Raw genomic sequence first — 16,775 nt, 5'->3', positions numbered from 1 at the left:
GGAAGGAAGAGGCTATGCTCTAATCGGCTCTCTCCCCACAGAGGACTTCTCTAGGAGAAGTCACCTGAGGACCTTCAAGAACCAAAGCCTGCCCCCACCCCCACCCCGGAAGAATCACCTTGTGCATGCCTGCACCCCAGAGGGAACTGATCCACGGGCAGATAACTCAGAAGGAGCCACAAGCAACAAAATGGGGGGAGTAGCACTGCCATCTCCAATGCGAAATTCTTCACATAATGGACTAGTAATCACAAACACACACACACACACACACACACACACACACACACCCGGTGCTGAGGACAGACAGTCCTCTTCCAGCAATTTACAGAACAGGGCTTTTCCTTCCAGCACCTAAACACCCAGAGGAAAAGCAGGTAGTGAGAGAACAGACCACACCCACCCCAAAAACGAACAAACACACACACACACACACACACACACACACACACACACACACACGTTACCAGGGACAGAAATCCAGTAGCTGCTGTGTTTGGAAGGAAAATAGGGGGAAGTCAGGAAGCCCTGAAATAAATATGAGGTTGGGGTTTTAAAATGAACAGGAAACATTTTAAGAAGTGTAATGGCTGGAAAATTAAGGAATCAACCCAATATCATTAAGGTAAACAGTTTCCAAGCAGGAAAGGAAAGTTCACAGACATGATCCAATACTGGAAAAATAAGTCATTTCATGTTTATATCTGACAAGTCAAACAAGTCAAAACTGCTCAATCAAAATTATTATTCACAACCTCAGTTGTTGCTTCAAAAAAAAATGGAACAGAGATTGTACCCTTAGGAGAGTTTCAAAAAGTTCCCTGCATACAAATCACTGCTTCTCTCCTCGAGTCTTCAGGACATACCCCCACCATGTGACTTCCTTGCCTAAAATAGATGACCAGTGTCTCAAAGGATATGAAGGCTTAGACAATTTGCAAATGACTTCTAGTTACCAATTTTTGGAGCAACTTTAGAAGTTTGCTAATTATTCGGTTAAATTAATTCTAAGGCAAGCTGTGCCCTCTTTCAGAGTATGATTTAATTAGCTGTTCCTACTAGGCTCAGTGAGAAAGGTAGATTACAGATAAACTAACCTTCAGGTAGATTGGTACCTAAAGGATTATCTCTCTGAATTACTTCAAGGTTATGTGTTGGCAAGAGCATGATATTTTGACTGCTTGACCCTTCACTTCAGTGAAATAAACTTTGAATCTGCTTAATATATTGAATATACCTGCCTGTCATGACAAATTGACTGGATAAAGAGTAGTTTCCGTATCATGTAAACAAGGTTGAAGGCCATGGGCTTTTACTTTTAGTTTGGGGAAAATACAAATCCTTGAGCCTCATCTGAAATTCATTTTGCCCTTCTCAAAGCCATTTTGTGCTGGAGCTGCAACCAGAAGATCAATCTTTTGGAAGCATGCAAACCAGGGGTCAGCAAAATGTGGACCATAGGTCAAACCTGCCCACTTCCTGTTTTTGTAAATAAACTTTTATTGGAACATAGTCATCCCCACTTAATACATATTGCTTATGGCTGCTTTAGGACTACAACAGCAGGGTTGAGTAGTTACAACAGAGACCACCTGACCTTATTTTCTAACCCTTTGCAGAGAAAATTTGCTGACCCCTAATACAAACCATCCCCGGTAGCAGCCAAGCTTCAGAGCTTCCACAGCCCATACCACAGAGTGATGGTTACCTCTAAAACTTTTTTCTATTCCACTTCAATTTGCAACATCTGATCCTCTACCTAAATCAAGAGAGGCATCACCATACAGTAATGAAACGCATAATCATTGCTTTATAATCACACTAGCTTGCCCAGAGATTTGCAGTTGTAGTTTCTACTGATTCTGTGATTTTGGAAAAGTCATCTAAATTCCCTGTGCCTCGGTTCTCAACTGATGTTTGCCCCTCCTTCCCCATGGCCCTGTGCTTCAAGAGAAATGGGCCCATTAGTACATTGTCAGTTATCAGTTTAGGATATATCATAAATTCCAGCCAATGTGACAGACCAAGAAGTCAGGAGTCCAAGAAGTCAGGAGTGGTGGAGGAGAAGAAGGCACTTCTAGAAAAAATTTTCTTACTTTTTAAGGAGGAGACAAACTCTCTCTTTTTTAGCCATTGTCATGACTCTACGTATTGCCAGAACTTCTGCTGCCCTCTTGTTACCAGCCTGAGGATGAAGCCAACCCAAAAGATGAGCAGAACAAGAGAATGACAGACAAGCAAAGCTTTCTCTGAAGTACAATACCTGAAGCCCATCTACCTCTGAACTTGTTATTAGAGAAAATACATTTTCCTACTGTTTAGTCCAATTTGTTTTATTGCTATTAAATATTTACAAAAGCATCCAGCTAATAATCTGGAGGAATATGGAGCTGAGCTAAAAGCAGCTTCTGTGGGGTTAAGGATTGCTGGAATTTGGGATAAACTATTTCCAAAAATAATAATAATTAGCATCATTCTGTTTTCCTAAAATAAATTTCTCTCCCATTACTACATGACTACTGCTATCTAGTGGCTGCTGAGTGATTAACTTGAACATTTCAGTCAAGAACAATTTGGGAGCATTCTTATAATACAACAGAAAAAAACATTTTAAAAAAACAAGGAAAAAATTTGTTAGTAGCTATTTTAACATGGCAAACATATATAACCGATACTCCTTAATTAATATTAAACCTTACATTTTCTTATATTTATTTCCTCAATACTAAAGAAATACCAATCAGGTAACATTTCTAAGACTCCAAGCAAAAGAGAGAGGAAAAAAAAAGGAAAAGACAGGTGCTCAACATGTGGCTAAGAAAGTGGGGTCCATGAGGTCATTCAAAGTCAAAGCTGAACATCGTAGAACCAAAGATTCACACTGTCTTGGAGAAGGCTGGGAGAGATTCTTATCCAATCCATTCATTAGCTATAACTGATTGCCCCATTTCCTCTGCTTACATATATCCCATTAAAAGGAGCTCACTGTTATTTAAAAAAAAATAAAATAAAATAAAAATAAGTGTTGGCGAGAATGTGGAGAAGCAGGAACCCTCCGACATTATTGATGGGAATGTAAAATGGTGCAGCCTCTATGGAAAAGAGTTAGGCAGTTCCTTCAGAAAGTTAAGTATAGAATTATCATATGACCCGGCAATCCCACTTCTAGGTATATACCCAAAAGAAGGGAAAGCAGGAACTCAAACAGGTATTTGCACATCATTCACAGCAGCATTGTTCACAGTTGCCGAAGGTGGAAGTGTCCATCAACAGACAAATGGATAAAAAAAAGTGGCATATACACACAGTGGAATATTATTCAGCTGTAAAAAGGAATGAAGTTCTGATGCTCCTACAGCATGGGTGAACCTTAAAGACATCACAGAGTGAAATTAAGCAGACACAAAAGGACAAATAGTGTACGATCTCATACTAAATAATTAGAATTTGCAAATTTATGGAATTAGAATACAGGTTACCAGGGACAGGGGTATGACTGGGGAATTAGAAGTTAATGCTTATTTGGTACAGAGGTTCTCTTTGGGGGTGACTGGAAAGTCTTGGTAATGAATGGTATTGACAGAGACACAACATTATGAATGTAATTAACACCAATGAATTGTGTACTTGAAAGTGGTTAAAATGGGAAATTTTATGTTGTATTTGTCACCACAAAAATAGAATGGTACATGATGTAAACTACGAACTTTAGTTAACAACATGATTTTAATAATGTTTAAATTGTAAGAAATGTACCACACTAATGCAAAATAATAATCAAGAAAACTGCATATGTGAGAGGGTGGTATATGGAAATCTGTATTATGATTTTTCTGTAAAACTGCAACTGCTCTAAAAAATAAATAATAAAAGAGCTCGCTTCTTCCCAAGGCAAAACATACCAGTGCTGAACACCATAACTTTGCAATGTTCTATATTAATTGTCCAACAAGTCTGACATGAAGACCTGCCCCACTTCCTCAATTATCCAAGTGCAATGCACCATCATTTTCATTGCAACTGGGCAGAGGTGTAGTTGGGAAAGACCATATTAAGTGTACATTTAACCATTTCACTCAAATTCAAAGATATAATCATAAAGCAACTCTATTTTTATCTTTATCTATTTAAATGTACTCTTTGGGCTGCTTATCCCTCTGCGCTAAAAAAAACACAAAGAAATTTTCCCCATGAATTCTCTGGAGAAAAAGCCCAATTGTCACTTAAGTCACAAAATACAGTTTTGATTTAGTAATGAAAATGATAAGTCCCTTATCATACTGAAAACTTATCCTTGATATGTAAAGTAGGGGATTCTTACCTCCTATATCTGTCTGCTGCAGATGGAAAGTAAACAGGGAAGGGGGGTGTGGTCAGCTGCTTCTTTCTTTTCCAGCAGAGGCCTCTACTCCCCTCTACTGCCTCCAGAGTTAGGGTGAGGAGAAGGCAAAGGAGGGGACCAGGAGAGTTCCTACTTGAGTGATACTGTCAATAGTTGGTGTTAACACTGTCTAATGCAGCTGACAGAACACATGTTAAATCTTCAAGTGCTCTCCTTCAACTTCAGAAAAATAAAAAGGTCTCCTTTGATTTGGAAAAACGGTTGGAAACACACACACACAGACACAAACTCCATAAGTTTTATTGTAACTTGTTTTCCCCATGGAATCAAATCAGCAGCTGTCTCCAATATCCTCCCCTCAAAATCATCCCCAAATATCTAATCCCCACCCTTTTATTATACCCTCTAAATGAGCAAGGTCATAGAGAGTTATGATTATTTCTACCATCTCCATTGAAAATATAGCTGCTATTCTAACCTTATCTAAATCCTCCATGTTAACATCCTACCATATATTCATCACCTGCAAGGTATGTTCTGATTTCAGAAATACTCAACTGTGAAAAAGTGATTTGTGTGAAAATCCGCAGGATTTGATGCTTGGAATTTTCAGGCAAATCATCTACAACTCTTAGAAATGTTTCTAAACCTTGGTGAGCCTATTACCACATAAATGTTCTGGCAGAGTATAATTTTCCAAGCTCCAATTCTCACCAAGCTGATTTAGAAAATGAACTTGTCTCTCCAGAGCCATTTATGGATTAAAATTAATGTTCCAAGTCTCTCTGACCCACACCCAATAATTCATACAAACAAAGGAGAGGAGTTGTACGCTATAGAAATATTTCCACACTTGGAATTTAAAATAGCATTACCTCAATATTTCCAACTACAGAAAGCTTACGAACAACAACAACAACAACAACAAAAAAAAAAAAAAAAAGAATTGGATGCTTATCCTGAAACAATATTTTGGGCTGATTTAAAATCTTGGAGCCTCATTATTTTTATCCTTGTCCTAAAATATCACAGGAGGCGCCAATACAACACAAAGGAATCCTTGAGACAAAAATGGTAAATCACTGATATTATGACAAGGAAAGATTTACTGGTATAATGAAAAAACATAAATTTAGCAAAGGAAAGATTAAAACATAGTATGTATGAAGTGCAGTTAGTATTAAACTCTGAGCTCAACTACAAACATGTTGAAATTGTGAACTCTAGAGATTCAAGAGCATTGAGTTAGCAATGACAGACAAAATACCAGTTTTACATCACAACCAAATACATGTTCCCACTCTGTGCATGGCCCATAGCCTTCCACATAGGAAGGGTGTAATGGGAAATTAAGAATCCATATAGTACTGGTTTAGTGGGTAAGAAAGCCAAGCTCATTTTGTGAAACTCCCTGCGTTCAAATTTCAACTCTGCCACTTATTAGCTCCAAAACCTCTAATGAGATCCTTAATCCTTCTGGCTCTCTATCTACAAAATGGCAATAGAAATAGCACCTATTTAATAGAAAGGTTGTGAAAAATCAAGGGAATAATGTAGCTAAAATACTAAGTACAGTGCTAGGCATATAGGAACTTTTTAATTAGTGTTGTTTTTCTGCGTAACAGACATTAGCAGACATCTCTTCATTAGCAGACATTTGGAAGAAATGTAAAACTAAGTTATCTGCAGTTTTGACTCAGATTTCACTTGTTCTTGTGTAAATAAATGGCCACCAGAGCAATCTCAAATTGATTAACAGGTTGCTAATCTATAGCAACGGTTCTTAAACTTGAGCATGCATAAGAAGCACCTGGAGTGCTTGTTAAACCACAGATCCTGGGCCCCATCCACAGAGTTTCTGATTCTGTAGTTCTGGAATTTGCACTTCTAACAAGTTCCCAGGTGATACTGCTGCTGCTGCTGATCCTGGAACCACCTGTAGACCACTCGTCTACACCACCCCCCACCCTACCACTGCCACCATCTTCCTTTTCAGGGCTTCACTCCTGGCATTCCTTCTGAACCCACGGACTAAACCTGGGTGTCTCATTCTAAAGATTGACTGTCACTCTATTCACACAGATGGCTGAGAATAATGTATTATGTAGCCCCAACAGAACTGTCCTTCACGAGGCCAGCCACCTTCAGAAACCACCTTATCTAGCCCCTCGGCCCAGAGAAGGCAGACCCCACGGTCCGTTAAGAAGGACTCATTCCTGCTGACTCCTATGCCTGTTGTGCAGGCCCCCTTAGAGATGGAGAGAGCCCCCACTTGCCTGGGAACGACTAAGGGAACAAAGGCCCAGTTAACTTCCCTCTGCCTGGGACTCAGGCACCTTACCCCACCTGCAGGATCTGCATTGAAATCAGCCCATAGGTTACCAGAACCTGATTTCTGACATAACTCCTACTCGAGTTACTCCTAGATGTTTTCATTTACAAGGAGATAGCCATGACTTACTACACCATTGGATTTCAGGTCTGCTGTGAGCTCTACCAGTGTTATCATCAGTTGTTACCCGAGCCTCCCATTAATCACGTCTCGGACCCCTGTCTTTAGCAAGAGTCCCCATAATTCCAAAGACAAGGCTGGATCATGACAAACACATACATCAGCCTAAGGTTACACACATTGCCCAGGTAATCAGCTTCATGAAATAATAGCAAATTGAAATTTTCCCCGCCCCCTCAACCCACCAGCATTGAGAGTCTTTGAAATATAGGACCATTACCAAAAGATTACAATCTGTAAGTTTTATGGTATGAGAAAATATTTAATCAGGATATACACACACATGCATTCACACATACACATATATTTGCAACATGTCCTTTACCCCCAGGTCATGGAATTTCAGACCTTATATTCATTTTACATAGCAGCCCGATCTTAAAGGTGTTTTTTCTGTTGGAAGCTCCCAGCCAGATGGTTTGGGATTGTTGTCCTGCTCTTCCCCTTCCTCCCTCATTTTATTTAGGTTTCTGTTTATAAATTGGAGTGGGGTCTTCCAGGGCTAGAGACATAGATCTCTAGTCTCTGGTGCATCATCAGGAGTATTCTGGGGTTTTTTTGCTGGACCCCTCTGCAGAATTGGACTCGACCTCCCCCTCTCACTCCCCACCAAGGACCACACTGGGACGTGATAACTGCCTTGAATCCACCTTGCTGTTTTATTTATTAAACTTATTTGAAGCTTTCCCCAGGAAGAAGGTACTGTCTAAAATTGATAAATCAACAAGTATATTCATTAAAATTATCACAGTAACAAGCATAAGAACAAAACAAAACCTATTCAAAGTGGTCACCTCTAGAGATTCGATGTGAGAAATGAAAAGCAGTGAGGAAAAAGGTTTTTTCATTTTATACCTCTGTACAGCTCATTTTTACATGCACATATCAATAATTGTAAGAAACAAGTATGCAATGAGTGAATGACATCCTCATCAATAAGAAATTGGCTAAATAAATATACGTATGCAGTGGAACATCATGCAAATAATAAAAGGGAAAAGATAGCACAATACACAGTGATATATCAAGAATGTTGGAATACTATTAAATTGAAAAATCAGTTACAGAACAAGTATAGTCTCATTCAACTTAAGTAAAAATTGCAAGCACACACTCTTGTATATGCACAGAGATCCTGGGAAATAGTAAATATTCCAAGTTATTGGGAATTGGATAAATGGGGAGGGGATGACTTTCACTTTTTATTTTCTATGTTTCTATATTGATTAAACTTCATACAGTAAGCATACATTATCTTTGTAATTTAAAAGCTAAGATCTTTTAAGTAAATGCACACATATACACATGTGTGCATAAATATTTAGCATCCAGAAACTATAAAGTAATGGGCTTAAATAGTATTTGTAAATTCACAGAAGCTTGAGATAGACTCTCAGGAGGCCCCGAGAGAATTGGGGCCTTGCTCAGAATCAACTTTCTGGGAAGGGTCAGAGCCAAGTTTAGCACCCAGGCCTCCTGGGTTAGGACAAGAACAATGTGAACTTCCTGGTTCTTTCAACAATTAACCTGTAACCATTACAGGTTCCTATTCATGCATCAAATAAATTTTAATATAAACGATAGGCAGAGGCAAGGTAAATATTCTTCCACCCATTTTACAGATGAGGAAACCAATGTCCAAAGGAACAAAAGACTCCCCTGAAGTCATATTCTGATTAGACAGCACCCACTGGAACCCAGGCCAGCTCACCCTTGATCGACGGTTGTTCAACAAATGTATCATTAATTAAATCTCCTAAAAAAAGCAGATGATCCTACTTTCTCCTTTCCTCAAAAAAAAAAAAAAAAATTTTAATGAACCTTGAAGGAGAGTTTTCCACACAAAGCACTGGAATTAGAAAAGCGAGTTCTTTATGGGTTGTCAGGCAAGAGGAAGAGAAGGCGGCTTATTAAGCCTTGATTTTCTCACACACTATCTCATTATAACAGCCCTGTATCACTAACCATGTCAAAGCCAGCAATTTGTCATCCAAGAAAGTCTGGTTAAATAATAAATAAGGCTAGGCCCCCATCACACTCAGAGTTACCTTGCAACTAGCCTTCAAAGACAGTCTGCCCTTGGGTCCCAAAGAAAACACGAAGTGGTTCCTACTACTTAGCAGCATCATTTAGTGGCTATTTCTATCAGGCCTTCCTCTGAAGGAAAGAGAAAGTACCTTTATCATTTTCCTGGCACTCAGGTTAAAGTGCTGATGAGCGATTTTCTCATATAAAGTAGCACAGAGCAGCTCGGCATCAGGCGTACTCTCCGAGATGTTACACTAATGCAGGGAGAGGCAGTTTTCATCCCAGGAAAATTTTCTACATATATTTTCCCATTTTTAATATAGACAATGGGTTGTGTTCTTATACTATCAGTCCTCATGGGGGAAGCTGTCTGTTAACTCCCTCATCCCCATAGTAATTGTAATTTTTGAACTGAAAGCCAGGCTGACAAACCAGAGAATATTTAAGGGAATGAGTAGGGGAAATGCAGGGCCGCTCCAGGAGCTCTGGCACACGTGGCCATGGCACCGTGGGCACCAGGGGCAGGGAAGGCAGGGCAGCCGAGGGCAACAAAAGGCAGGACGGATAAGCAGGAGTCCCTGATGTCTCTCCTTCAACACACTGCCTTCTGGAAACTCATGACTCACCTTGCTTTGAGCTTCTCAAGGAAGGCTGCCTCCCCGGATCTGCAATTCCACAGCTCGCTAGCAACCCTAGGACACTACCACACACCAGAGCGTCCACTTGTATCTGCTCAGTCACCAAACTTCAGAGCTGAGAGAGACTCAAGACCAGTCCTGTTCAATTGAAATGCAAGGTGAGCCATCCATGTGACTTTAAATTCTCTAATTAGCCACACTTGAAGAAACAGGTGCAATTGATTCTAATAATGTAATCTAGTCAACCCAATACAGCCAAGATGTTATTATTTCAAAACATAATTGATACTTTTAAAATTATTAATGGGATCTTACGTGTATTTTTGTCATTCTATGTTTCTGAAATTTGGTTTGTAGTTTAAATTTCCAGCACCCTCGATTAAGGCTAGCCCCTTTCAAGTGCATAATAGCCACATACGGCTGGCTGGTGGTGTCAGTTTGGGACAGTGCAGATTTAGAGCCCATCCAGGTCAGAGGCTTTCAGACATTTCCTTTAAAGAGCAGAAGCCTACAAAGCTCCACGCAGGTCTCCAACGTATAAAAGATAAAATAAGGATGGCTTCTGCTGGATTCAGAGGCCTGAAGCCCTCTACACCTGCTCCTCCCACCACCCATGGTCTCCTGACCCCACAGCTATCATTAGGCAAACCTGGTAGCTCCACTGAACATTTTGAAAGTCTCCCCACTCTCACTGAACCACCTTATATTAAAATTGGGGGGGGGGGGGGGGCTGAGAACTAGAGGCCGGAATCAATGCACTTGGCTGGGCCAGGATGGAAACTGCAGGCGTCCTGTCCTTTGGTCAAAGTATTTTGAGTCTAGAAAGGGAGCAAGACCATCAGAAGCAGGCAGGTTACAGAAAGGCACAAGCCTGCCGCACCAGCTGGAACCAGTTTCGCTGTTATTTTCAGAGGAAAGCGCACCCGAAGTGAGATATTTTGTTCTGTTGTTTTGTTTTTCTTACTTTTTGTAGGAACGGAATAGAGAGTACAGAGTGAAAGAACCTATCAGTGTCGAGTCATGTAAATGCTTATTTTTGAAACACTGTAGAAGAGGCCAAAGAAGTATGATTTTAAGCACTTAACTGTACTGGGTGTGGAGGCCATGTGGGTGGAGGCGATGTGGCTGGAGACCATTATTTCCTTCTCCTTCCCTACCACACAGATCCCCGCAAGAACAAATGCTACAAGCTGATTGGTCAGAATCCAGGCTACTGATTGGCCCATATTTATAGCAGGGTGCTTCACTGTGCAGTGAAGGTCACGTCCACACACGCAGCCATGTGTAACAGGCTGCTCTCTTCCGTTTCCTCTTCTCCCCATGTTTTTGACTGTTAGCTTCACTGGGGCCTCCTTTCCTGTAGGGCAGCCCCCTTGAGCTCTGTGAGTCCTTGCTCTCATTTTAGGTTGGTGGCACATGAGATTGATGCTTACTGGGGAAAGGATGATAGTGAACTAGGCCAACTTGGGCCTTAAATCTAAATCACAAGCTATAACCCAGCTTAAGAGTAACACCTGTATAGTAGGTTTGAGATCCACTTATGATAAAATGAGCTATCCATTCACTCCTATACGCCAAATATCTACTGCTGTGTAAGAAGTAGTAAGCAAATGGATAATCCTTGCCCCCATCGAACTTTACTGATAATTGTGTATTTACCTCTCTTATACACTGCACTAAGAGTCCAGAAGAGCAGGGGAAGAGTCCCATCCTGGCTGGTCTCCCGGGAAAACCAACTCTTCAGGTCAGGGTCAGGGATGGCAGCTCCGCACAACCCACCTGGCATTGTAGAGGAGAGACGGAGGCCTGTAAGGCCTGAGATGGGTATTTATACCCAAGGAGGAGGGGCCCTAGTATGGAACAAAAAGCACCTATCGAGCAATCTTTGTGCAGAGTCTCCACCCAGATAAGCAGCTGTGGCTGCTTATTCCCAATATGGGTTCAAGGTACCATCAGGACCTTCCATTAGACCTAGAGTCCCTCCAGGGCTGTGAGATGGAAACTACTGAAACATCTGCATACAAAGAAAAGGAGGGGGGTAAAGCTGCTGAGGAGCCCATGACTTCTCCAGCAGAGCCAACCAAATGCGGCACTATATCCCCTAAGCCTGCCTACCAGTCCACATTGTTCTTTACCTTTCTTACACACTCACAGCCACTCTTTGCAAAGTAGGGGCTGATTTCCCTGGGATGAATGCAGTCTCTTCATGCCAAGTCATCAGCAGCCACTAAGCAATCCCACAACTCATAAATGACAGGTCATAGTGACCTCAGGAGCAATCTAGGAAACAAAAGAAAGTTATGAAACTAAAGTTTGTTAAATACCTACTGTGTGCTAGGCCTATATCTAGATTATCTCATTTAGATGGTTTATAGGTTCTTAAAGCTTTGTCAGAAATAACGGGGTTTGAGGAACTGTGAGAAGGAATGACTGTAGTTCCAATGAGACCAGTGTTAGAAGAAAGAATGTAAATGTGCAGCCTGAAATCAGGCTTAGGTATGAGAGAGCAGGTGCTCCTGGTACAGAGAGTTAGAGGAGAACTCTGTAATCTCTAATGAGCCCCAGAGGAAACTGCTAGATGGATTGAGAGCATAATTTCAGCTATGATACTAACGACTAAAAATGGCATAAGGGAATGTGCAAGAAGAGAGACACATTCTGGTGGTGACAATTCACTTCCTCTCCTTTCCCATCCCTATACAGGTTGCTCAAATTTCTACTATAGCACCCTCTTATTATTCCCAGCCCACATTTTTTGGAGTTCTCCATTGTCTAAACACATCTCCTGTCTGTCTTTCCTTGCATCCAGGCAAACCTGCCTGGAAGCTGCCCATTCAGCATTCAGCATGTATATTCATTTCCACTTAGTTTTGTCTTTCTCATGCTCTCTCTCATTTCTGAATCACTAGATTTTTATAGCTAACATCGGAAATCCAGCTCTGACTTGATCTGCAGATTCTTTGGGTATTGTTTCCTTCCCAAACTGGCTTTAAGCCCTTGAGGGTAGGGACCAGGTGTTGTACTTTTCTTAGGTGTTTCCCACACCCCTGACATGGGGCACGGCCTGTGGTTCACGGATGCTTATAAGTATGTGTTGCTGGGAATGGATAATTAAAAAGTGAACAAAGAGGTACTCTGAAGTGTTTTTTTCTAGGGAACCCAGGATTTAAACTTATCACATTGGATGCAATATCAATTACCATAATTTTAATCCCTAGAATTAAATTTGGCACTGTTTTTGGAGCTTTAGATTTACATTCTAGCTTACTCTGAGAATCATTTTTCTCAATTATTTTATTTTTATCAGTATTCCCAGAAACCATTAACATTTTAAGAAGCTTGGAAAATGCTGCTAAACAAAAACAATCCTAAGAGGGCACATCCCTATTATGGTCTCTCTTAAACAAGGATAAACAGATTCTAACCCTTTCCTTGTTTCCATTCTGCTTAGCTGTCAGGTGATAAGATCCATTCCCTGAATCACAAAGGACTCAAACGGCCTACTCAACTGAACACCAGCTTCTTAGAACATATTAACCAAATGCGTGTACTGACCTTTTGTAGTTTCTTTCCATGGCATAACATTTTCTTTTGCCTTACATTAGAGCATTCTACTTAAAATGGAAAGGCAACTTCAAGCTTCACCACCTTCTAGGCTTGATGTAATATAATTTGAGGCTGTGAGACCTCCACCCCCCCCCGCCCCCGCCAAAGTTGGGAGCCTCATATCTTCCCAAGGAAATTGCCCAGAACACCATTCTACAGGGAGAGGCCCACCAGGCAGGTCTCCCCGAGAACCCAGCACCTGGGACTACTTTTAGCCCCTTCCCTTCACACCCACCATCCTAGGCAAGTCCCTGCCTTGAAAAAAGCCTCCTCCTTTTTCTTACATGTATTACATCATTGAAAGTTAAGCGCCAAGGAAAAAATCTAAATTTACTAATCATATAAAATGACCATAGAACAAAAATTTTTTAAAAAGTATTGATAGTTATCAAAGGTAACATCTATTGCACACCCATGTACCATTTTCCCCACTAGATGCTCTATATAAGAAATGAAATTTTGAGGAGTCTCATCTTGTTGGGTTTTGGGGGGCAGGGATGTGATTTTATTTTTCTGCTAATAACCATCTCCCACTATGCTCTACTGGACTCTCTCCAACCCTTAGGGTGGTGGAGAATCTTACTAAGATCTCATTGATTCTTTAAATTTTGGGTCACTTTCAGTAATTTATTATTCGGCTGGTTCTCAAAGATTCAGCCCTTTTAATTTTAAAATGTCCACCTCAGTTTAGAACCAAAGCTCTCTTCTCTGCAAGCTGGACTTGAGGTTTGAGCAGTGAAGAGCAAAGGGTACTGGTCTCCTCTCACCAGCTTCCTCCTCACTCTTCTCTGGGTTTCCCCCTAAGGGCTTGGGGTACAGATGAGGGAAGAGAGGCAGCTTTGTTTCTGTAGTAGCCCCCTGTACCCCCCCTTGCTGTCACTGCTGCTCTGGGGGTCGCCTCTGTGTGGCAGGTGCCTGATGCCAGCTCTCTTGAGGGGCACAAGAGTTCCTAGGGACCTCCTGGGGCCTCCCACTGCAGCACTCCGAGCCCTCAACCACCTCCCAGGGAAGGCAGCTCAGTGGGGGGAGTCCAGAAGGAACCTCAAGTGCAGCCACCTTCTTGGGGAAACTGAGCTCCATCATTATCCCCCTGCCCCTTCACTCCTGCCCAGAGCATTGCGAACTACTGGCCTCCAGTGGCTCTATCACCAGTCCCCAGCTCAGAATGGGAGAATTTATGCAAACCACATTGCTGATAAGGGACTTGTAACCAGAAGACATAAAGAATTCTCGCCACTCGACACTAAAAGGACAAATATCCCAACTTAATAATGGACAAAGGATTTAATTAGACTTTTCTCCAAAAAAGATATACAAATGGCCAATAAACACAAGAAAAGGTGTTCAACATCATTAGCCACTCAGGAAATTCACTGGATTCTTAGGATAGTAAAACTATTCTGTATGATAATATAATGGTAGATACATGACATTATACATTTGTCAAAACCAATAGAACTGTATAACACAAAGAGTAAATCCTAATATGAACTATGGACTTTAGTTAATGATAATGTATCAATATCAGTGCATCAGTTGTAACAAATGTACCAGACTAATGCAAGATGTTACTAATAGGGGAAACTATGGGGGGGGGGGGGCTGGAATATATTGGAACCCTGTACTTTCTATGCAATTTTTCTGTAAACCTAAAACTGTTATAAAAACAGAGGTGTTTTTTATGTTTCTTTTTAAAAAGCACTATAAGCAAAATCAAAAACACAAATGACAAACTTAGAAGAAACTATTTGCATATAGTTTAAAGTTATTCCTAAATACATAATTTAAAAAACTTTTTAAAATCAAGGAAATAAAGACCAAAAACCAATAGAAAATGGGTAAATGATATTAACCAACAGATCTCAGAAAAACAAATATTCGAATAACTCTAAACATAAGAAAAACTGTTTAACGTCAGTCATACTAAGAGAAAAAAATTAATTGAAACAGCAGAGTTCTGCATGCAGTACAGCAGTGGTTCTCAACCTGGGGCAATTTTGCCTCCCTGAGGAAACTTGGCAACATCTGGAAACATTTTTTGGTTGTCACAACTGCATGAGGCATGTGTGACACTGGCATCTAGTGGATAAAGGCCAGGGATGCTTCTAAGCATCCTACAATGCACAGGAGAATCTCCACAACAAAGAATTATCAAGTCCAAAATGTCAGTCATACTGAGACTGGGAAAATCTGCACTGCAGAGAACCAATGAGGTCCTAGCTGTGAACTCAAAAGTTCACCTACCCCAAATTCTATTCTGCAGGGATAACTAGTAATTTGTAAGGCTTGCCTATAGAGTTGAGCCATTTCCCCACCATGGGGCCTCTAGTTTTTTCTTGCTGGCTTGATTGAATTTGAGAGGAATCTTCCATAGCAGACAGGTTATTTAGGCCCATAAAATTCCATAAGGCAAAACTAAAAATGCCCACCCACAAACCTGGTGGACACCTCATCATCTAATCAGAGCCTGTACACAAGTACCGGAGTGATAGAAACAAAGAGGAAACAAAAATTAAGAGGTTTTTAACTTGCTGAATGATAAAGAAAGTTCTCTCAAATAAAACCAAGCAATTGTGACAGTCACCATTACAAATTTCTTAATTTTGCAAGCAGACCACAATTCCTGAAACATCATGCTATGGGGTAGGAGGCATGCCTAAGTAGGCTTTTCCCATAAATAAGGCAACCAGAATTACTGGGAAATTAGTCCCAATAGAATTTAAATAAATTTGGCATCAATTCATCAACATTCTGATGAGGTTTCCCCATCTCTCTGCTATAATTTTTTAGCATGATACAACTTGGGTTCTGAGAACCTAATTTTGCTTGAGATAACTGATCTCAAGACTTTAAAAATGACTTATTTTTTTAATTTGGGGGATCTGGGCCTGAAGATATAAAAATTTGTTGTGACCTATTATCACATTGTAGCATTAAAATTGATGTTCACTTAAAAAAAAAAAATAGCACTTTTGAAGCCCTCAAGGAACTCCACCCATTTCAGGCTGCAACTTTCTAGAATCTAACTCCATCCAAGCACCTGGAGCCAGTGGAGCCAGCTGAAAGAGGCCAGGTCACTGAGAAACTGATGTCCTCAAGGACTCCAACGACTCTGAAGACCAAAAGAATTTAACTTTAGACTTGAACAGATTTATTTTGGACTAAGATAATATATTAAACACATGCATCTAATTTTCTCCCTCCTGTTTCCCAACCCAAACGACAGGAAAAAAAAACAATTTTTAATGAACTTTTTAGTTTGGAATAATTTTAGATTTATAGAAAAGTTGAAAAGATAGCACTGAGTTCCTGTATACCCCTCACCCAGCTTCCCCTAAAAACTTCCATTTGTCAAAACTAAGAAATTATCATTGATACAACTAAATAACTACAGACTTCACCAGTTTTTCCACTAATGCCCATTTTTCTGTTCCAGGATCCAATGCATTTAGTCACCGTGTCTCTTCAGTGTCCTCAGCTCTGTGACACTTTTTCAATAGTAAAAGGATTTTTAAAACAGATATAAACCTACAAGAATACAGAAAAGAGTAGAAGAGATCATTGGTATCTGAATCCTAAACCAGCAGAGGGAAAAGAAACAAACTGATTCATGCTATAGATTTTTCAAAAAGCCCTGAAACTGGCCTTT

This window comes from Choloepus didactylus, chromosome 16, assembly GCF_015220235.1.
Source record: "Choloepus didactylus isolate mChoDid1 chromosome 16, mChoDid1.pri, whole genome shotgun sequence".
Lineage (NCBI taxonomy): Eukaryota > Metazoa > Chordata > Mammalia > Pilosa > Megalonychidae > Choloepus > Choloepus didactylus.
The sequence above is the reverse complement of the archived record's forward strand: the minus strand, read 5'-3'. Positions refer to the sequence as shown.